The sequence below is a fragment of the Vitis vinifera genome, chromosome 13 (assembly GCF_030704535.1).
Source record: "Vitis vinifera cultivar Pinot Noir 40024 chromosome 13, ASM3070453v1".
Taxonomy (NCBI): domain Eukaryota; kingdom Viridiplantae; phylum Streptophyta; class Magnoliopsida; order Vitales; family Vitaceae; genus Vitis; species Vitis vinifera.
In genome coordinates this window covers 20385300-20410233 of record NC_081817.1, presented here as the reverse complement: position 1 = coordinate 20410233, position 24934 = coordinate 20385300, and positions in this window count along the sequence as shown.

Below are 24934 nucleotides of genomic sequence, written 5' to 3'. Positions count from 1 at the left end.
GAGCCGGAATCCAAGTGTAAATGATTGGAAGCTTGGTTGAAGCTTCAAGCTAGTGGAACCCTCACTCGGTTAGGAGATTAAGGAGAGTGGACGTAGGCAAGGAAGTGTCGAACCACTATAAAATTCGAGTTTGAATTCTATAACTCTATCTCTTTATTTCTTGTTTATAGTATGCTTGAATTTTTTGTATTGAAAAAGTTTTTGAAAAACCCAATTCACCCTCCTCTTGGGTGTTTTTCTCCTTTAAGCATAGCTTTTATTTTCTCAATTAGTATCAGAGCTAGACCTCTTGTTTAAGACTTAATCGTCTAAGAGGAAATGACTATTTCATCAAGCTCATCTCAAACTGAAAATTTTACAAAACGTAGAGCTTCATTTTTTACGGGAACCGACTATCCTTATTGGAAAACTAGAATGACTTGGTATTTACAATCAACTGATTTAGACGTATGGGACGTCATTAAAGATGACCCAACTTTTCCTACTAAACTAGTTGATGGAGTTTTGGTTCCAAAACCCAAACAAGAATGGAATAAGCTTGATAGAAGAAATTTTCAATTATATGCTAAGGCTGTTTTTACTTTGCAATGTGCTATGGATAGAAATGAATATAATAGAATATGTCAATGCAAATCGGCTAAAGAAATTTGGAGATTACTTGAGATAACTCATGAAGGAACAAATCAAGGGAAAGAGTCAAAAATTAATTTACTTGTTCATAACTATGAATTGTTTTCAATGAAAGAAAAGGAAATTATTGTTGAGATGATCATTAGGTTCACCGACATTGTCAATGGTCTTGAAGCTTTGGGAAAAACCTACAAGGAATCCGAGAAGGTGATGAAGATATTGAGGTCACTCCCATCAAAATGACATACTAAGGTCACCGCAATTCAAGAAGCAAAAGACTTGACTAAGCTACCTATGGAAGAGCTCATAGGGTCATTGATGACATGTGAGATTAACTTGGCAAAGAAGCTACAAGAGGGTGAAGACAAAAAGAAGAAGAGCATAGTTCTCAAAGCTACAACCAAGGAAGAAGAAAATGTTGAAGAAGAAAAACCAAGTGAGAAAGATGATGATTTAGTCCTCATCACAAGAAATCTTAACTAATACATGAAGAGTGAAAGGTTTAGAGGAAGAAAGTTCACTTCTAGAAAAGACCTTTCTAAAAAGGAATCCTCATCTCATGGTGACAAGGAGAAATGAGAAGGTAAAAGAGATTTCGTGCGTTTCAAATGCAAAAAATCGGGACACATCAAATATGATTGTCCTATCTACAAAAGTGAAGCTAAGAGAAGAATGAAAAAGACAACGATGGCCACTTGAAGTGAAAGTGAAGAATCCTCCAAAGAAGAAAAGGAAAAAAAAGTGGCAAACATGTGCTTCATGGCAATAGATGAACTTGATGAGGTAAACTCTCACTTTAGTGATGAAGATATGCATGATGTTTTAGAAAAATTATGTGGGGATTTTGAAAAACTTAGTTTGAAAAATAATTCTCTTTAAAAAAAATTCAAGAACTTGAAAAAAAACTTGAAGAAGTGAAAGAAAAATTTTCAATTGTTGAAATCTCTAAAACTCATCTTGAAAAAGAAAATGAGACTTTGAGAAGTGAAAATGAGATTTTCAAAAAGAAAAATGAATGGTTGACCTCCTCTCTTTCAATTTTTTCTCGTGGACAAAAATCTTTTGAAATGATCTTAGCTAGCTAAAAATGTGTTTTTGACAAACAAGGGCTAGGATTCAAATCCTCAAAAAATCAAAAGTATTTTAAAAACTATTTTGTAAAAGAATCCTCAAGTGCAAGTCCTTCTACTACTTGCAACTTTTGTGGAAGAGGATGGCACATTAGTAGCACATGTTCCTTAAGAAATGGTTCTCAAAAGAATTGAAATGCTAAAGTTAAAAAGGTTTGGATTGAGAAATCCAAGGTCACTAACCCTCAAGGACCCAAAAAGATATGGGAACCTAAATCAAATTGAATTTTATTTTGTAGGGTTCAAAGAAGGATAAGTGGTTCTTGGATAGTGGATGCTCAAGACACATGACTGAGGATAAATCCAAGTTTGCTTTCCTTATAAAGAGAAAGAAAGGATACGTTACCTTTGGAGACAATGCAAAAGAAAGGATCATTGGTTAAGGCAACATTGGTAATGACACATCCACTCTTATTGAAAGTGTTTTATTAGTGGATGATTTAAAACATAATCTTTTAAGCATTAGTCAACTTTGTGACAAAGGTTTTAAAGTGATTTTTGAAGCATCTCATTGCATCATCAAAGATATTCAAAATGATAAAACCATCTTCATAGGCTATAGATGTTATAATGTTTATGCTATAAATATTTCAAAATATGATAGCCATGATAGATACTTTTCAAGCATGCATGATTAAAGTTGGTTGTGGCATAGAAGATTGGGACATGCTAACATGGACCTCATTTCCCAACTCAACAAAGATGAACTTGTTAGAGGCCTTTCCAAAATAAATTTTCAAAAAGACAAAGTTTGTGAAACTTGTCAAATGGGAAAGCAAATAAAAAACTCTTTTAAAAACAAAAATTTCATTTCAACAACTAGGCCTCTTGAGTTGTTGCATATGGATTTATTTGGTCCCTCTAGGAAACCAAACCTTGGCGGAAAATCTTATGCATATGTTATTGTGGATGACTTCTCTAGATACACTTGGATCTTGTTTTTAAGTCAAAAGAATGAAGCCTTTTATGAATTTTCAAAGTTTTGCAACAAGGTTCAAAATAAAAAAAGGTTTTACAATTGCTTGTATAAGAAGTGATCATGGGAGAGAATTTGAAAATATTGATTTTGAAGACTATTGCAATGAGCATGGTATTAACCACTATTTTTCAGCTCCTAGAACTCCTCAACAAAATGGGGTAGTTGAAAGGAAAAATAGAAATTTTCAAGAAATGGCTAGAATCATGTTAAATGAAAACAATTTACTAAAATATTTTTGGGTCGAAGCGGTTAACACTTGTTATGTTTTAAATAGAATATTATTGAGGCCCATTCTTAAGAAAACTCCCTATGAGCTTTGGAAAAAAAAGAAACCCAACATTAGCTATTTCAAAGTCTTTGGGTGCAAATGCTTTATATTAAACACCAAAGATAATCTTGGAAAATTTGATGCAAAATCGGATGTTGGAATTTTTCTTGGTTACTCAACTTCAAGTAAAGCCTTTAGAGTTTTTAACAAAAGAACCATGGTTGTAGAGGAGTCAATCCATGTTATTTTTTTATGAATCTAACAACTCTCTCCAAGAAAGAGAGAGTTTTGATGATGATTTAGGCTTGGAGACCTCTCTGGGAAAATTACAAATTGGAGATAGAAGGCAACAAGAAGAAATTGGAGAGGATCCTAAGAAAGAAGAATTACCATTAGCACTACCCTCCTTCCCCCTTCCCCCTTCCCCCTTCCCCCCCTCAACAAGTGCAAGGTGAATCAAGCCAAGACCTTCCTAAAGATTGCAAGTCTGTCATCAACCACCCATAAGATCAAATTATAGGTATTCCATCTAGTGGGGTAAGAACTAGATCATCTCTTGGAAATATTTGCAATAATATTGTTTTTATCTCTCAAATTGAACCTAAAAATATAAATGATGCTCTAGTTGATGAAAATTGGATGATTGCTATGCAAGAAGAGTTAAATCAATTTGAAAGAAGTGAAGTATGAGAATTAGTGCCAAGACCCTCAAATCAAAGTGTTATTGGAACTAGATGGGTCTTTAGAAATAAAATGGATGAAAATAACATAATTGTTAGAAATAAAGCAAGATCGGTAGCCCAAGGTTTTAATCAAGAAGAAGTGATAAATTATGAAGAAACCTTTGCTCCCGTAGCTAGATTGGAAGCCATTAGGATGCTACTTGCCTTTGCATGTTTTAAAGACTTTGTTTTATATCAAATGGATGTGAAAAGTGCTTTCTTAAATGGCTTTATAAATGAAGAAGTATATGTTGAACAACCACCTGGTTTTCAAAGTTTTAACTTTCCTAATCATGTTTTTAAACTTAAAAAGACACTTTATGGTTTGAAACAAGCACCCAGAGCATGGTATGAAAGATTGAGTAAATTTATTTTGAAAAAGGGTTTTAAAATAGGAAAAATTGACCCAACTCTTTTCATAAAGACCAAAGAAAATGACATACTCTTAGTGCAAATATATGTTGATGATATCATTTTTGGAGCTACTAATGTCTCTATTTGTGAAGAATTTTCTAAATGCATGCATAGTGAGTTCGAAATGAGCATGATGGGAGAACTCAACTTCTTCATTGGACTTCAAATCAAGCAACTAAAGGAAGGAACCTTCATCAATCAAGCAAAGTATATAAGAGATCTTCTCAAAAGGTTCAACATGGAAGAAGCCAAAACAATGAAGACTTCAATGAGCTCATCCATCAAGCTTGATAAGGATGAGAAAGGTAAATCCATTGACTCAACTATGTATAGAGGCATGATTCTTTGCTATATTTGACCGCTAGTAGACTCGACATCATGTATATGTATGCTTGTGTGTTAGATTTCAATCTTGTCCTAAAGAATCTCATTTAAGTGCCATAAAACGAATCCTTAGATATTTGAAAGGGACAATGGACATAGACTTATGGTATCCTAAGGGTGATAACTTTGAATTGATTGGATTCTCGGATGCCGACTTTGCCGGTTGTAAAGTTGAAAGAAAAAGCACTAGTGGCACGTGTCATTTCCTAGGACACTCACTTGTTTCATGGCATAGTAAGAAGCAAAATTTGGTAGCTTTGCCAATGGTGGAAGCTGAATACATAGCAACCGGTTTGTGTTGTGCACAAATGCTTTGAATGAAACAAACACTTAGTGATTTTAATTTTTCTTTTGAGCATGTTCCTATTAAATATGATAACACTAGTGCCATAAACATTTCAGAAAATCCCGTGCAACACTCTAGGACTAAGCATATAGAGATTAGACATCATTTTCTTAGAGACCATGCATAAAAGGGTGACATTACACTTGAATTTATAAGCACAAAAGATCAACTTGCCGATATATTTACAAAACCTCTAAGTGTAGAACAATTTGTTGATATTTGAAGACAACTAGGGGTAATTTCTTTATGATCAAATGATTGCTTGATGAATTATTGTTGAATATACCTTATGATTGCATGAATTTCATATCATATGCATCATATAGAAATACACTTAGGAAAATGGTCAAATTTTGACCAAAAATCAAAATTCCCTTAGCATTGGACATAAAAAAATTGGGGATTTCAACTGAAAAAGATAGGAGGGAGGGGGATCATGAGACGAGAAAATGTACAAAAATCGAAGCATTGACCGCTGACCAGGGGGTCGACCGGATAGGGAACTAGTCGACCGGTTCGTCGGGGTGTCGTTTTAAATACTCCTCCCACGCCTCATTTTTTCACTTGTTTCCTCTGGTTCTTCAAGGGTTGTGCTGTTTCAGCTGCCCAGAAGTGATTTTTGATTCCATTGCAGCATTTTAAGGGGTTCAGATTGATTTTTGGAGGCTAGGGCTTTGGATTTGGGACCTAGGGCTTCAGATTTGGGATGGGTTCTCCTCTGTCCGCGCACCTCAGCCAGCTTCAGCTCTATTTTCACGCGCTTAGGGCTTTTGATTGGGTTCGTTTTCTTTTAGTTATATTCATTTCTCTCTCTACCAACCTCGTTTCCTTATTTTATGTTCTTTTGATGGCTCCTAGGAGGGAGACGACAACCTCTAGGGCTTAGGGCAAGCACCTTGCTGAGCCATCTCAGCTTGATAAGACGAAGGCTTGCCGAAAGACGAGGTATGACACGACCCCCTTTAGTTCCGTAGATGACTATCAAAGGTACAACCAGAAGTTCACTCAGAGGAAAGTAGTTCCAATGAGAAGTATTAATTTCTCCCAACTTCAGTATTTCGGGTTTGAGGGACTTTTTGGATGGATGGGATGACTTTTAGCAGTGATGATTTCCGAGCCGATTTTCCCAACTTTGGTGCGTGCATTCTTTTCACAAGTGACCTATGGACTTGGTGGACCGATCATTTCCACCGTTAGAGATGTTGAGATCAGGTTAAGTCCGGAGAGTATTTGCTGTATTTTCGACATCCCTTCAGTTGGACTCAAGGTGTATGAGTGCAAAACTTGGCCCACTATGCCGAGTTTTGAGCCTAGAAAGGCTATTCAGAGGATGTGCGGCCTTACAGACGCCTAGGGGATGGGAAACCATCGGCACATAGCCTAACCGTAATCAGCCGAGTCCTTCATCACATGATCTGCTCCATCCTATTGACACGAGGTGGACACCGAGATGATGTCTCTTACCTTGAGGCATTCCTCATAGACTCGATTCTGACAGGTAGACGGATTCATGTGGGGTATCTGATGATGATGCACATGATATCATGCTGCAAGAGCATAACCCGAGTATTCCCCTATGACCGCTTCCTTACTAGAGTATTCAAGGATGCCAGGGTTGATTTGAGCACAGAGACAAACTTCAAGGCCCCTAGCCTTTGTGACACTTATGATGAGCAATCCTTGGGACGGATGAAGTTTGAGAAAGCCCTCGATGACTCCTGGATTAGGAGAGCTGAGCGACCACCAGCACAGGCTCGGGGACAGGGACAGATGCATCCCAGAATAAAGGAGGCCCAGATCCGAGAGATGGAGGGTGGGTTAGATCCTCATAGAGTCTTTGAGCATAGAGGGCCCAAGCTTGACATTCCTCATCCACCCCAGTCAAAGGGTATTCAGTTTAAGGCCATATTCTCTGAGTCTATGATGTTTGAGCCAACTTACACAGCGGGACCATCATCTTAACCATCTTTCACTGAGTTTCCTCACATAGAGATACCATCTCAAGCACCTCATGCTCCTGATCGTGCGTCTTGGATGGATTTATCTGCTTAGATAAGCTCACTTGGCACTCGTATGGAGGAGCTCGTAGTAGTCAGTGATACTCGATTCTATTCTATAGAGGATCGCATGGATCAGTATTAAACTGGCTTCACCTCTTAATTTGAGCATCTATAGCAGAGATTTGAGCGTATAGAAAAGCATATGGATCAGTAGTAGGCTATATTTGAGCATCTCTAGTAGAGGATTGAGCGCATTGAGAGTCGCCAGGAGAGTCAGCATGAGGAAATGATGGCTTACCTCCACTCCGATTTTCCACCTCCTCAGCCTTGATTTCATCGAGACCCCCTTCGTTTCTTTTTTATGTTGCCAAAGGGGGAGAGATATTTAGGATTGATGAGACCTATACATGCATATCATTATCATATCATCTGTTTGGATTAGCTTTGTTTCGTGTACATTTGACTTTACTATATATGATATGCAATTTTCATGATTTACATTGTTTCCTATTGAAAATTCGCATGTTCTAATTATGTAGATTTTAAATTCATAAGTTTCAGATTAATTGATCCATGATTGGTTTGAGGGGGAGATTTCTTTTTCTCCTAGATAACCGAGGTTTGTCATCATAAAAAATGAGGAGATTGTTAGCCCAAGGGTTCTCCTAATTGGATTTTGGTGATAACAAACCATGGTTAAGTGACTAATTGATTTGAATAGTAAAGAATCTCAGGTATAAATTCGGAAATTCATCAAAGGACCAAATGGATACAAGATCGAGACTTTTGTAAGACTTTTGATTATAGGAAACGAATGTGAGATGAATGCATGGGTGCACTTAGGATTTTCATACATTTTCATGCATATTTGAAAACTCAGTTTATTTTTTAAAATTTCGATTTCATTAAAACCCAAGTTTTATCAAATGTACCTTAGGCAAAATGTTTTAAAATTGACATATTAATTCACTTGAAGGCCTTGCTTAAGTGTTAGAAAAGAAAGGAATTGAAAAAGATAGGTTTTCGGGGCCAAAAGGCTTAACTGGTTGAGGTTCTGGCCAATCGACTCAATCGGTTGGGGAATAGGTCGACCGGTTGCCTTTGTTCGATTGAGGTCCGGTCGAGGAGTGCTAAAAACACTTTCTCTCATCTAGTAGCTTCCTCTTCCCGGTTGAGGTCCGGTTGAGGCAACGATAACCTGCCAAAGCATTAAATGCTCTAACGGCTAGTGAACCAGTCGACCCCCAGCTCTATTGGTCGAGGCTTTTATTACTGTTTTTGGCTCCCGAGTTTAGAAACTTATAAATTGAGAGCTTCACTTCATTTATGATATAGAGAACACTTGCAATCAATTGTCTACCTACCTGTTCTTGGCCTAAAAGCTCTCATTTCTTTCTTAGTGCATTAAAACCATCACTTGCATACCTTTTAGTGTACCCTTGTGAGTCATCCTAGCTTTGTTTTGTATTTGAGCTATCTTTGAGCTAGGTTGAGGGTTTCTTTCTTGTAAAACTTGAGTGTTAAAGACTTCAAGAGGTTTGAATCTTGAAGGGATTGTGTAAGAGCCCATTGGAGCTGGAATCCAAGTGTAAAGGATTGTAAGCTTGGTTGAAGTTTTAAGCTAGTGGAACCCTCACTCAGTTAGGAGATCGAAGAGAGTGGACATAGGCAAGGAAGTGTCGAACCACTATAAAATTCGAGTTTGAATTCTCTAGCTGTATCTCTTTATTTCTTGTTTATAATGTGCTTGAATTTTTTGTATTGAAAAAGTTTTTGAAAAACCCAATTCACACCCCTCTTGGGTGTTTTTCTCCTTTAAGCATAGTTTTTATTTTCTCAAATGTTATATAATTTAATACTTGAAAGGAGTTAGAAGGTTTTTTCTAATTTTGGAGCATGATGTACATTATGATCCCAAATCATGACAACTTAAGTTGTTAGGAAGATCGGTTGCTTAACATGCCAATAGTGTCTTGTTCAGTGGGGGGTTGTGTGTTTGAATCTCACCTCATTATTTCCATGATTTATTGAGCCTCAATGTAAGTCTAAAATGAGGTTAGTTGTATAGGAAAATATTTCTCTTCATAAATGGGTATGGGGTTGCAGTGAAAGAGAGTGTTAAAGAATGGGATCAAATCTTAATAGTTTAAGCTTTTAGAAAAATCAAAAGCTCGATATGGCATTTGAGTCTTATTTATTTGAAGGTTATTAGTTTGGACCTAAAGACATTATTTCCCTAATTTATTGATTAAAAAGAAGACTATATATGAGGTTGTTGATGAGAAGTTAATGGGGGTCCTGAGTTCAAGTCCTCCCCTCATTATTTATCTATCTAATTATTTATGACCATAAAGTGCTCCCCATGGTAGGTATGGGCTCACATATGAGGGAAGGAGGGGTGTTGGACCATTATATATGTTATGTGCCCAAATTTTAACAGCTTAATTAAGCTTTTAGGAAAATTTATTATTTAACATTAATATTGTTTTGTAATCAAAGTAAAATTAACCCTAGTTATTCAACATAATAAAAAACATTAGTTTCCTGATTGAAAATGGTAAGGACTAAGTAAATTGATATAAAATAGAATGTTTTTATAGTTTATGAGGTGAAGTATTAGCACTATAATGTTTAGCAACTAATTTGCTAAAATTACTAGCTAAAACTTGAAAAGTCTTATCTAAGTGAAAAATAAAATAAAATAAAACTCTCTATTTTACATAATAGCATATCTATATCCCCTTAAATTATGAAATTCATGTTGTTTTAAAAAAAAATAGAAAAAGAAAAAGAAAAAACCTAGAAATGCCTACTAAAAAAGAGTAGATTGATACACTCCCTAACCATAAAATTGAGTTGTAAATATAAATTACAGTTCATCCAAGTCTATATACGACTTTAAGAAATCAATAGCTAGTTTCATTTACACCATTGGTTCGCATTTTTTTATTCTATTGAAAAGAAAGCAATGAAAATGAATTGAGACAAAAATAATAAATCTTTAGATAAAAAAAAAAAACAATATAAAGAGGAAAAAAATTAGGAACTATCAAGTTAAAAAATAGAGTGTATGGCAAAAAATAAAAAATAAAAAGATAAAACAAACAACATTTTAAAGTAAGGGTACAATAGTTATTAAAAAGAATCTCAATAAAAGGTTTCTAGAAATTGAAAGAGAGAGGAAAAGTTTTTGGTATGCTTTTATGGTTTAGGGGGTAAAAGTTCATATTACTCGTCATTTTATCATCTTTATAGGAAAAAAATTTAGACTCAACTTTATAACAACTCATATGAGTTAAAAATCTCTTGAATGTATTTTCTCTCAAGTTTCTAATGGATTCCCCTTTATCAAAGGTATGGACATTGAGCTAAATTCACCATTAAAATTCATCAAGTTCCTTTTTTCCTTTTCCTAATTCATCAAGCTATATTTATGAAATATCCTCATTATTCACTAGTAATATCATATTGTCAAAAAATCCCTTAACAGATCTACACCTATCACTAGTTAAATAGATAACATTAAACCGTTATCATTCTCTAAGAAACATCAAGAACATTTTGAGAGAACCATTACTTGACATAATAAATTGGTCTTGAAAGGAAAAGAAAATCATCAAAGCAATCATATTTGTGATGCATTCCTAGTTGCAATAGTTCCAATATTTGAAGCTCACAAATTCTTCACATTTGGATGAACCTTTTTGTTGCAAACATAGATCAACCTTATGGTGCTTACCAATGGGAAAACAATTATAATAAGATACTAGGAATAAAAATGAAATATATTAGTTTAGTGTTACATTTGAAAAGCTAGAGATAAACTAGATTAATTTTGGCTTCAACTTAGGATAGCCAAATAATTCTAATACCTCTTGATTTAGTACATCCATGTTTGCTTGTTCCTTCAAGTGTTTGTGCGCAGATTTTAATGATCTAAACATCTTTCCTCCATGAGGTTCATAGAAAAAATGCACAATCAAATTAATCTATGCATTTTAATTTGTCAAAGGAATGAAAGCAATCAACAGTTAAATTGGTAAAAACAATGTGTAGAGTATTGAATAAATTTTAAGCCAAACACATACACTTAGAGCCCATTAGTTTGAGAATGACTTTAGAAGGATTAGAAGCATTTCCTAATGTTTTTTTACCCAACAGGATGGATTTTTAGATATTAAATCCCATTAATTGAACTTGCATAATTTTCTACTTTTCAAGTCTTTGAAAATCCTAGAATAAGCATACAATTTTAAAGAAATTGAGCATGGTCACCACGACTACTACTTTTTTAAGTTAAATTTTAGAAATCCAAAAGTTTGCATGTATAAGGTGAGAAGATGGAAATTAAGTCTATAATGCCTTATAGTGCAATAATTGCAATATTCTAGTTAAAGAAACTTTCATACTTTTTTTAGACCTCTAAAGTCTGCATGTATAGGATTTGTGCATAACACGCTAGTTTATCATTGTCTCCCTACTTGGTAAAATTTGTAAGTACTAGTTCGAAGAAACTTAAAAATATTTTATCTTGTGCTAAAGAGAAAACCCTTCTTAAACTACTATAATAAAACCTAAGGATGGGTTGTTTATTGGGAAAATTGAGTAAAGATAAATTGTTAAAGAAGAATGATGAATAAATAAGAGTCTAAGTATCACTTTACCACTCAAATGAACTAAAAAAAAAAATCACTGATATGTGCATTTAAATGGTAATAACTAGAAAATTTAAAAATCATCATTGCTTATTTTGCTTACAAGTTTCCCAAAATTACTCTTATTATTATTTTGCTTACAGACATATATAATCTTTTTTTGTATAAGTTTCAATCTTAATAAGTTTTTTTTTTTTTAAAGTAAATTTTATTTTTCAAATTTCTTTTTTATCTCCAATAATTTACCACAAAATTTCGACTTTTTTTTTCCATTAGTTTTCATTTGATTTGAGTGCTTTTTTATGAAGCTTGTTATATATTATATATATAAGATTTTTTTTTTTATTAAGAAGTTATATCCTACAACTCATTTCTTTCCTAAACATCAACTCCAATTTCTTTCTTCCTATGCAAGAAGGAAGCAAATATGATCATCATCTTTGTAATAGAAGTCATCGTCTCTAAAGAAAAATAACTTCATATTTTTAATGCACTATCATTAGTAGATATATACAAACAATAATTTGTAGAGGTACTAGTTGTTACTATTTAATAATAAATACATATCAACAAAAATTAGCACTTATATTAGTCATTGTTCTTTCCCATACTATCCATATATTTTTTTTCTTTTGGTACTAGCTAATATTATTTTACTTACTTCACTAGTGGATACATACTAACAATGGTCAGTATACAAGTTAACCATTATTCTTTAATATATTATATTAAGACATTTCATGCACTATCCAAATTTCATTTATGCACTACCAATAGGAGTCAAAGCTTACTAAACACTGAAGATCAAAATGATGATTATGGACTTTAGAAGTTTTATATATGAAATGGAGCCAAAAACATAGTGTGAGTGTTTTCTCAAAATGGTGATCATGAGTCTGTTTTCTATGATTTTACTTTTTATTCAAATAAATAACCCTAAAGCAATAAAGGAATCCCCCTTAAATTCCAACTTGTGTTTGTAAAAATATATCTATATATATTATAAAACACTTTTTTTTTTTAACTTTCAATAACCATTTTACTTGAGAAAATATTTTTCAATTAACCAATCACTAGAAAATAAAGTACATCTAATCAACATCTCATCATAACCTATTGATATTTTGAAAAAAGAAAAAAAAAAAAGAAGATGAGATTTTGTTAAAAGAAATTCGAAAAAAAAATGGAGAAAAATTATAAATTTTTTATAGAACCAATTCTTCTTAAGACAACTAAAAAAAAAAGATTAATGAAAATTTTTATTATCAACTTGAGAAAAAAAAAGTTAATATTTTGTTTACAAATAAAAAATAAAGAGAAAAAATTTTGAAATTTCATTAAAACTAGATAAAAAAAAAGTTACCTAGAAAGAAAAACCAAAATTGAGACAAAAAGAAAGGCAGATTTCATTTAAAAAAAAAATATTGAAATTTATGCTATAATGATTATGTGGAGTTTTTAAGAAAAAAAAAAAAGAGCAATAAAAGTAACTTAGTGGACTTTTGGACAAAATGAACTATATAAGTAATTTTGATATTTTCCTAAAGTCATTATTTGAATGCTTGTTGGAGGGATTACTTTTTCATTATCTACTTGGATGGTAAAGATTTATTTTTCTCTTAACAATATACCATTATATAATTCTTCCTTTGTTGTATAAATCAAAGAACAATCTTGTAAAACATATCAAAATGTCTTTTATTACTACATTACATACTATTAAGCTTTGTAAGGTTGATATATGGTTATTAACCAATATTATCTAAGCTTAGATTGTGTTTTTTTTTACTTAATTCTAAATAGAACTTAAGACTAAATAGTGCTTAATAGTGTGAAGCATTAAGTTGTGTTTTTTTAATATTTTATTTTTATTAAATACTAAAAAGTAAAGAAAAATCAATATGTTACTTTTACTATTTAGAAAAAGCTAAATATTTTTATTTTTTTTTATTTAGTAAAAAAATCTAAGAAATAAGTAAAAAGTTAATAAAAAGTGAAATAAATAAATAAATGATATGAAATTTGAAAGCAACTTGTTTTCATCAAAAAGTTAAAAAAACCAAATAACACCTTAGTTAGATTCCCAACCTTCAATAATATTGGTCTAAGGTAAGGGTTTCTTTCATAAAAATGATAGAATCAAATAATGGGAATAATAAAATTGACTAATGGTGATTTTATTCATAAAACTTCTCTAAGAATGTAACTATAGTAAGAAAAGGTAAATGTAATTCTGACTGAATAAATGAAAAATACTTATAACTAAGAAAATGTTTGAAGTGGTCTTGATTTTTGTATTCCATGTTTTTTATTTTTCATGATGATAAATGCTATAGTTTGTTTACTTGAAAATATCTATCAATAATCAAAGCTTAATAAATCTTTACGTATCTAAAAATCACTAACTTAATAAATCAAATTTCAAAATAATGTCAAGTAGAAAGGACTTCAATAATAAGAGAATATATAAAGAGAAAATCAAGTAAAAATTAACACCTATAAAACTAGTAAAATTATAAAAAAGAACTAAGAAACATACCTGTAAAATAACAAAGCAAAAAAAATGTTATGTTAATCCTAAAGTCTTATTCTTCTTAAAAATGTCATATTATAGTGAAAAAATTAGGAATAAATGACACCATTTTAAATATATTTCAGATCCATATAAACCCTTAAAAGAATTAGATGAACATAATAAGTTAAGCATTGAAAATACTTTTCATATCTTTTCGCGTATTTGGGAAAAGATCTATATCTTTGTTCTACGATCCAATTAGTCGGTATATTGAAAGATATTGGATCTAATCTAATAATAATTGGGGCTTGTATTGGGGTTGAAGTTGGATTCCTTGATTGTAAGGGAATCACCATTAGTGGTTGTAATGGAATATCGATTCCATTTCCTTCTTCACGATAGTACTATTGGTGTTCATCTCTGATACGTTCACTTTCCTGATGTATAGAGAGGACAAAGTTATCGAGGTGGTAGAGGTAGAGAAGGTAACAAATATATATCTAAAATGTATACCTAACATACCCAATTTTGTGCACATAGTATTAGGCACACAATCTTGCGCACTAGTTTCACACTCAAATAAAAGGACATTGACCCATTTTAGTTATATTTAAAGGATTAAACTATTATACAATTTAGGGTAAATTAAATCATACTCAAGGCCTTAATTGATGACATTATATCTCTTAAACTAAAAAGGAAAAAATATTTATATAAAAAAACCCAGATTTACGAAAATATACAAATTGACTTATACTTATTGATTTTTCTCTTTAATTGGTTATATTTTTAAAATTTTATTTCTTATTTTTTATCAATTGCTCCTTAGTCTCAATCATTCAAACCTATCCAAATCTTTCATATTTTATTTCAATACTCTCTTTCATTTTCTTAATCCCACATTTTAATTTCCATAAAGTTCATTATAAATCATTCAATTTTACTTATTGTTTTTCTTCAAACTTTTCTTCTAATCCTTCATATTCACTATTTTTCAATGTTTCAAATTCGTGTTTTTTCAATATCTAACATTCCTTCCTTTCAAATATTTCATACCCCGGTTTTAAAATTTAAAACAATTGATATGTACTAAAACAAGGTCTTTCTATATAATTAAAATAGATAAAAATAAAAATTAAGATTTGTGAATTTAAATCTTTCTAGACTTTAGAAGGTGGTGGAATTTTACTACTATATTATTTTCCAATAATCCCTTATAGTTATTTAAGGGATTAAACCATTAAGGGGTAAGTCTATTAATTTGTAGTAAAAAATCTCTCTTAATATCCTCTAATTCTTTTATTTTTTAAAATAAAAATAGATATGTGAACTTACTAAATATACAATGTCCCACCTTTATATACCCAAACTAATTCCTATTTATAATCTTTTTTTCTTTTCCTTACCTTCTTTGTCTTCCAAATTTATCATTTTTTTCTCTTTATCTACATATTTAATTGAAAAAGCAAAGGAAGAAAAAGGAGGAAAGAGAAGCAACAATTTTGATGTAGTGAAAATATAATATAGAACCATAGTTATTGAGGAATGATTGGCAATAAGTAAACAATAGAAATACTATGATCAACAATCTTCCATATGTTTTTATAAATATTATAGAATACTTTTTTTCCTTTCTTGTTTAGAAATTAGATCTAAGATTTTTTTTTTGTTTGTTTTAGGATAAAATATTTAAAAACTTGGCCATTTGATTTACCCTCTTTTTATTATTATCTTTTTGAATGGAGATGAGGTTAATATATCATATATTAATAGCATTGAATTGTTTTAATTAGGTACAATATTAGTTACTAAAGTGAATGAGGATAAAAATTTCTTGAAAATTGAAAAAAATAAAAAAAGAAACAAAGGTTCATAAGCAAATATTTAAGGTTTTTTAGTCAAACCAAAAATTTATTTATTTATTTTGGGAAGGGGGGGAGGGGGTTAAATTTTCATGGTATTCATCATTTTTATCATATTTATTTTAAACAATAGTAGTATGTAATACATGAAAAGAAAATGAAAATTGTTAGAAGGGTCTAATAAAGATGAACTTATTTTATTTCACTTAATTGCATAAAAAAAAATAATATTTATTTATCTTCTCTAATATGTCATATGCTTCCAATCTATAAAAAAAATAGATGTAAATATACTTTATATTAGAATTGCAATGATATGCATGTCATGGTTTAGTAAAAGATTTTCTAAGTCATGTTTTTCTCCATTGATTTAGATTCAAAGTTAGGTCTTATCATAACTTATTATGTTAGTCTCATTAATTCATGTTCAATGAAAACCAAACAAAATAAAATACAAAAAATGTTCTTGATTCCTTAAATAAAAGTGATAATCCAATAATAGATAATTTGGTTGAAAATAAGTTATCTATAAGATTTTTTTGTAAACTTGTTCCATGTTTTGACTAATACCCTTATTTTTAAAAAAAATTAACTAGTTAAAATTATTATTATTATTATTATTATTATTATTATTATTATTATTATTATTATTATTATTTTAATTAAAATTATGTCCATGATCACTCATGTTTATTTGATTGCCTACTATACTAGTTTATAATTTGTTAATTGGTTTTTGTGTGTATGTCTTTATTACATGGAGTAATAGATGTGACCATAATTAGATTAGTTTTAGAGAACTTAGAGCATTTGAGAGAAAAAGAGAGATCATATTGTTTAAGCTTGTTATGGATTTAAAAGATCAGAAGGAGAAAATAATCTTTCATCTTTAATTTGAAATGTTTCACATAAATAAATCTTTAAAAGAAAATTAATAACTTTTCTTATGGTTCTTTCCAAATCAGAAGAAGATACTTTTCGTTTCACATAAGAAACTTACCTATCATTAATCAAAATATCTATTTCAACTTTTAGATCAATTTGATAGGGAAAGAAAAAGAAAGACTCGTATTTCTTTGTTGGTGTGTGTTTGTACGTGTAATGTGGAAAGAATATATATGTGAGTGTGTGCGTGTGTTTGTTTGTGTGTGTGTGTGTGTGTGTGTGTGTGTGTGTATCATAAATGTTTAGCTTAGTGAAAAACTTATTTTGTCTCTCAACATCAGGCCAACACTTCATTCTAACTCAATAACATAGTTTTTTTTTTTTTTTTTTAAGAAAAAAAAAAGTCTAAAGGAAGGCAAACAAATGCCCACTATGAACTTCATAGTAGACTTCACTTTTTTTCTGTCTTTATCTTTCTCTCCTCCTTCTGAGCCTAAATTAGCTCACTCTCTCTCTATCTATCTCCCTCTCTCTTTGTTTTCAAATTTTCAATTTGTTGGAAAATTTTACTTTTCAAAATTTTTTTTTATAAAGACAATCTTATTTTGGCAACTGCAAGGGGAAAAAATATAATCACAAAAGATTGACATGCATAATTGGAATTTAAAATATTAGGTTTGTTTTTTTGTCATTCCATGCTTTGATAGAAATCAAAACCCCTCATATTCAAAATTTTGTTGATTATGCGTGCACCTATTTAATACTATCTTTAGTAATTTCATAGAAGTTCAATTTCCTATAAATGAAAAAGATGAATAATTAATGAAATGATTAGACCATGAAGTCTTAATGATTTGGCAGTCAAAGTTTTAGTGAATCCTAAGTCGAAGTATCTAGTATAACTTTTTTCTTAAATACAATTATGTACTAATTATTTCTATGTAATTACAAAAATTTTACTAATTAATGACTAAATAGTAATCAAATTTATAAATGCTTGAGCTTATTAGATAGGAAGATAGACTTGAACTTGATGGCAACATAGTGCGTTAATTCTAGAGATAAAGATTCCATTTTTTTTAAACTTGTTTTAGCATCTAATAAGAGAAAAATGAACCTTTACACCCTTATTGGATTTCACATATTGGAATTTATATTTTGCATGTTTGACACATGGATAATGATTATGGAAGTATACTAATAAGCTTATTGATTAATACTTTTAGGCCTTTCAAGCTTCATTTAGAAATTATTATAAGAAATCTATATCAAATTTTAACATATTATCTTTCCGAGGACTTTCAAAATCATTGAAGACATTAAAACAAAGGTTTGAAGTATAATATGAGTTATTAATATTTGTAGGAACTTTTTTAGAGACTTCATTTTCATCTTAATTTGTGTAAAACCAATATAAACTACTTTCCAAAATTTGATCATCAATAAATCCATCCCAAACTAGAGATATAATATTGTCTTATTGAAGTCTTTGAAGTGATCTCTCACATCTAATCAAATCCGTAAAGAACTTGACAAAGTTGAGTAGGAACATTGAATTAAGCAACCTTACTATAACCACCTTTTAGGTTGGTAAATAGACTTAAAGACCATTGATTGGTTTTGAGATATCACATTATAGTATAGTAAATATAGATCTAAAGGTCATTGATTGGTCCACCCTAGTACTTAGAAAGTAGTGAATCTATACACTAGTTCTTAATGCATTTGAGATTCTTTGGAATCTAACACAGTTTTTTATCCTATGTTTGATTCTTTACTTAGGAGATACAAAAAACATGTGAATAATTAATGTATATTTTATCATATAGATTTGTTCAATATGATAAAGCTTATTTGAACTATGATTTTGAAGCATGTGAAAAGATACACTTCATTTGATCTATTTATTGTGTCAAGTTACTTTACAACTATTGCTTCTATCTTGTCATTAATTATTTAGGAAATTTATATTTGTTAATTTTTTTTTTCAAAATCATTCTCTTTATCTTCTCTATTGCATAACCCAAGAAATTAGAGGGTGTTTGATAAAAGCTAATATTTTATTACTTAATGATTTAAATTGACTTTAAGTTAAATTATTTTTTTAGTTGTTGACTTAAAATCTATCACTTATTTTTTACTTTAAGTATCAAGGTTGTTTAGTGAAGTTAACTTAAATTTTATTATAAATCATCAAATTGACATATTTACCCTCGTTAATTTTAACAAATATTTATATTCATTAATCTTGAGCAGTAATTTATTTGTTAAACATTTGTATTTGAAGTATTGTAGAAACATGAGATAACTACAAAAATATTTACTATAAAAGATGAATTGTGAATATAAAGTCATAGTTGTGCAATATACTCTCACTAAAATATGGATAAATGAGGTAAAAGATATTTAAGATTAAGAATAAGTTAACTATTTTGTCTTAATACTTGAAAGTTATTCTTGACTTTAAGTTATTTTAGAAAAAACCAAAAAGAAAATTCAATAGTTGAGCATGTAAAATGCAACCACCATTAAAGAAAAAAAAAATGAAGTAATTAATCCTAACTTTTTATTTAGGAAAATGGTTAGTAGAGAATTCTAAAGACCAACATTTTTTTTCCTTTCTTATTTGGTGGGAACTGGAGTTCTTTTAGATTTCTAAAATAGCTCCAATATTAGTTATTTCATGATAATATGCAAGCCTTTGGATATGACATGTTTGATGAAGACATTATGAACCCCTTTACTTCTCATTCGAGTTGAAATAGGATTAGTACATGTCAATCTACCTCAATGAGCCTTTAATTCTAGTCGCTAAATTAGGAACCAAGTCTTAAAGTACTTGATAGTGTTGAAGCCACTTCTAATGTCGAAGTCCACCAAATCTAATTCCACATCCCTTAAGCTCTACTCCTAACTCAAACAATCTTATAAGCATCAACGCATTGTGTCAAAGGTGATACCTTCAAGAAGTTATAGGAGATCAACCAATTGAAACTATTTTCAAGGAAATCATACATGTTTTTCTCTAATAAAAATACATAGGATCACCTTTATCGAAAAGTAAGGTAGTAAGACTCTCTCAACATCCACTAAGAGAGATCATCCCTAGTTCTAGCCTATGAAAATTTCACCCAAAAGTATGTTATGTGCTTATCTTTTTAGCACACTTTTGAGTAATTGGAGGGGAACTTACATTCTTCATGTGCAACATATATGGGGACACTAATAAAGACATATTGGTTCTTTAAGGGACATATTTGTACATGTTCTCTTGACTTTGGGATTCATTTGGATGTTTGTTCAATCAAATTAATGACTTGATGACTTAATTTAAGTCAATAAGTAGATTTTTAGGATATTATATCATTTTTCTAAAAAAAGAAAAGAAAAAAAAAAGAGCTATTAATTTGTACCAAAAAATCTCTCTTCACAACATTTAACTCTTTTGTTATTTTAAACAAAAACAAGAACTTAACTTACTAAAATACACTCATCTATCACATTCATCCAACCTAACCAAGTCGTACTCATAACCTATTTTCACTCATTCACTTACACTTCATCTTCTTTTTCTTTTATTTTTGTAACATCCCATATTTTTAGCTAGGAAATTTTTTTAGTTTTTAATTGAAAATTTGTTAATGCAATAGAAAAAAAAAACTTACAAATAGAATGTTTGAAAAGTACTACTAAATTAAAAATAATTAATGAAGTAAAAAAATTATAAATTAGCACCATCAATTTACCAATGATGACTAGTAAATAACAAGAATAACTTATATATATATATATATAAAAGGGTCAGTTGTTGGTGTGCTTGCTTTATATATCTATCTATATAACTATCTATCCATCCATCTATCTATCTATCTATCTATCTATCTATATATATATATTAATGGGAAAGCAAGGGAATAGTGAGCTGACTTTGGTCTAGGGTTACTAACCCTTCCAAAGTGCTTTGTTTAAGCCATATTTTTACCTTATTTCCTTGCAAAACTCATACAAAAACTGATAAGACACCCTAAAACAAGATAACTTGAGTACTTTTATGGGTGAAATGTCATGAGTTTGTATGATTTAACTATAATAATAATGAGTAATTTTGTGCTAATCATAGCTCCCAACCAATGTGTTGCTAGTCCCTAGCAATGAAAGTGATGGAACTAAATCTAAATGTGAAATAATGAGAAAACATGCTTCAATTTATAAGAGGTAGTAAACCATATCAACTCATACTATTTAACAAGAGAGAATGAAATCATACCAAGTAGTAGAAATGAATCCAAAAGTATTACTGAAGCTCTCAATTCTTAGTTTCTTTCATAACATTTCAAAACTATCATTTGGTACTAATTTGGCTAACTTCCAATTCTATGTATTAGATTTAACAACCCTTACTAGTTCATTGCTACCCTCTCATCTCTATGGCAAAGAATACATTCTTTCATCTTTTCTTATTTTCTCAAGCATTCCTTGCCACTCAAGCACCTCATGGGTTAGTTGGCTTGAGTGGTCAAGCTATTTCTATCAAGAATTTTTCATGCTAATTCAATTGAGAATTTTTCCAAAACCAAAACTCTTCAGCTTAGTTACCTATAAATTCCACATTATAACCCATTAAGGGTAAGAGATTGGCAAGATATCTCATATAATTTGAGAGGGTTTCATTGAGGAGAAAGCCTAAAGTGTCATACCATTCTTGATTTCTTATTCAAAGAATTCAAGTGTTGAATCTTCAGTTGAAAACCTTCATCCCGTCAGTGAGGCTAAAGTGATCTACTAGAGCAATCAAAGGTTGTTGCGTTGCAGACATGAATCAAATTGTAGGTACTGGAGAGTAAGTTTTTAGGGTAAAACGGATAAGTAAATATGTGTAATTTTATTTCATATAATGGATTTAGATTAGAAGGTCTTAGACCTCGTGATTTTTTATCTCCATAGTTAGTGTGAAGGTTTTCCACATAAAAATCTCGTGCCCATTACATACCTTTTAATTTCATTGTTATATATTTGGATGCTTGATTATCATTGTTATCGCTAATATCTTGTAGGTTATCCCTAGGAGATAAAAATCATAATTTTATACCCAAAGATTTCCAAATATTGTCCATTTGGTTATATAGGGTATCCCTATTATCTCTCAGGATAAACAAATTTGGGGATAATACATACAAACCTTTATTTTAAATTTAAAATCACCCATTCATCCATTCTTTCTCTCTAAGTGTTCCCTATTGGACTTTCGGTTTTTCATCCAAGAGGATTACACAGATTATCATCAGAAGGTGCTTGTTGTTACAAATGCCAGGTTTTTATGAAGACTTTATGATAAGGAATGGGGCAAGAAATGATATAGATTATAATATACTATAATATAGTCTCACATTGCACAAGATACTATGAATTTAGAGGTTTAGAGATATATCATTCCTATAACTTCTAGTGCACCAATACCTTATCATAGTGATAGGTTTGTGTCCCACGAATTATGATGATGCAATAAGCGATGTTGGTGCTCATTTATGACAAGGAGTTATAAAAGATAGTAAATCCATGTATTCTAGCATAGTCCGGGTTTTTGTAGAAGCACCTGAAGGGATAAAACTCATAAATGCAAGTTAGTCTACAAGAAGAACAAAGGAATAGATGAAAAGTTTGAGTTTTATGTGGCTAGGCTATAGTTATAGGTTATAGTTTGAAACTTTGTTTCAACTATGGAAAACCTTTTCAACAATAGTCATACTCAAATCCATTAATGTACTCCTATCCATTACGATGCATCTCATTTATGAGATACAGTAACCAAACATTTTCATAGCAAAAGGCCTTGTGTGTACAAGAAGATGTAAGGAAGCATGGTAGTGCTCTTAGATCTTGTAAGTGGATAACAATCTACTCATTTTGAATGATGTAGGGATATTGTCATCAGTCATGATTTGTTTGTGTACTCAGTTCTAGATGAAAATCTAGAAGGGGTGCAATATATCCTTAGGTTTAAGTTTTTTGGGACTTCAAGAATAGAAAAATTATGCTATATCACCTACGTTGATGAGCATTTGGTTAAGTGCATGATGTAGAACTCTAAGAAGGGTTTGCTACCCTTTAAATTTGGAGTTGTCTTTCTTAGGATCAATATCCTTGGACATTTGAGGAGAGAAATTGCATTAAGGTTACGCATTTGCAATGGGTAGCCTTATGTATGCGATACTATGTGATAGATCAGATATTTGCTTTGTTGTAGGAATAGTGAGTAGATATTAGTCCAATCCAAGATTGGAGATTTGGGTGGATGCTGAGCATGTACTCAAGTATGTTAGTAAAATGAGGGAACATATGCTTGTGAGTCTTTACATTGAGTTGGTACTCCTTAGGTACTAAGAATTAGACTTTCAATCTAATGAGGACTCTCATGGGATTACCTTTGGGTATATGTATACTCTAAATGGTTTTTGTTGATTATGAAGCAATAAAGGAAGCTTTTTTAGCAGCAATTGTTTTGTCCAAGATGTTGTTATGTGATAACAATGGGGCAATGGCACAATCGAAAGAACCAAGGTACCATTAGAAAAGAAAAACATATAGAGAGGAAGTACTTATTTTGTGAGATAGTTAAGAGTGGTGATGTGACTGTTGAGTAGATTCTTACTGCAATGCCCAATCTACTTTTGGGGCTAATAGGAGTTTGTTGGGATTGAGCCTCTAAAAGCAAGATATGATGTAACAAAGTTAAACTTGACTATTCCATAGTTATTCCTTTTATGCATTGAGATTAATTCGATCATTCATCTCATATTACCTTAATTGTATATGACTTAGGTGCATTAGGAGTTGCATAAAGGATACAAATAATGGGTTTCTTGCAAAATGATAAGTTATTCACGGTATGTTCATGGATTTGGGCAATCTGGTAAAGACTGTAGTGCACTACCTCCTAATTAGTAAGATAGTTTATCTTGACTATCGAGATAGGTTTCCTTTTGTGAGTGCATCAGTGTGTATGGTAATACGATGGGGCCTATAGTAAATCATGACATATGACTATCAGATTGTCATGATTCACTAAGCTACTATGTTGCATAGACACTCAACCTTGAGGGAATATTGAGTTTGTGTTGAAATCAACATAAGACTTTAACCTATAAGTGAGCCCCTAAAGTGACTATATATTCCTACGAATTGGGTCACTATTGATAAAGACTGGTGGCAATAGGTGTTCTCAATAGAGGCACCATGATATTTCATGGGATTAAGATAGTGTATCTCCTTAAATGATTTAAAGGACATGTGATCATGAAAGGAGAATTTAACATTTGCTCCTTAGAGCTAGAGTATGTCAATTAGTCATATAATAAGTGAGATCTATAACTCAAGGATTGGAGAGGTAATCATGATAGGTGATAGCACTACCTTGTTAGATTACAAACACTAATCCATAGGGAGTCTGAATGTAATGAATAGTAGGTCATAGACCTGAGCTTTGTCTTGTAATTTCATTGGATACTGGAGTGTAATTAACTCTTTTTGGTGGAGTGTTGAGTCAACTTATTCAAGAGAGCTAGTATTTTCCTATGGGTCCCAATGGTCCCCACTCGAGCTCTTATTTCATGGTGGCATACTTTGAGGGTATTTGGCTCCAATTCATAAGTATGCATAAAGGCATTTGAGTAAAAATGTAATGTTACAATAGATCTTATGAATGATTTTTCTAGAATGGGGTAATTAATTAATTGGAGTCCATTAGGGTTAATCAATTAATTGGGACCTACGTGCGCTACATTAGGTGACCTAAGCTCAAATTGGGCTTAAGTCACTTAAGCCCATAGGGAAGCTTATATAAACCCCTTTCAAGGGCTAGAGCTTCATTCTTTTTGCTCACATTTTTAAGATTCTAGAGAGAGCAACTCTAACCACCCTTTAGAAAGAGAGAGAAACCCACTCTGCTCTCATGTTGAAAACCATGAAGAAATAGATCGAATGGAAGACACTTGTATAGATGAGGTCTATGATGACTAACACATTTTCAACATCTTCATCGGATGGGATTTGATCTACGAATATCTAGATCACAAGTTTGAGTTTTTATCTCTAGTTTTAATATGTTTTTTTTGGCTTTTGAAACCATTCTTTTCCAATGTGTTAGA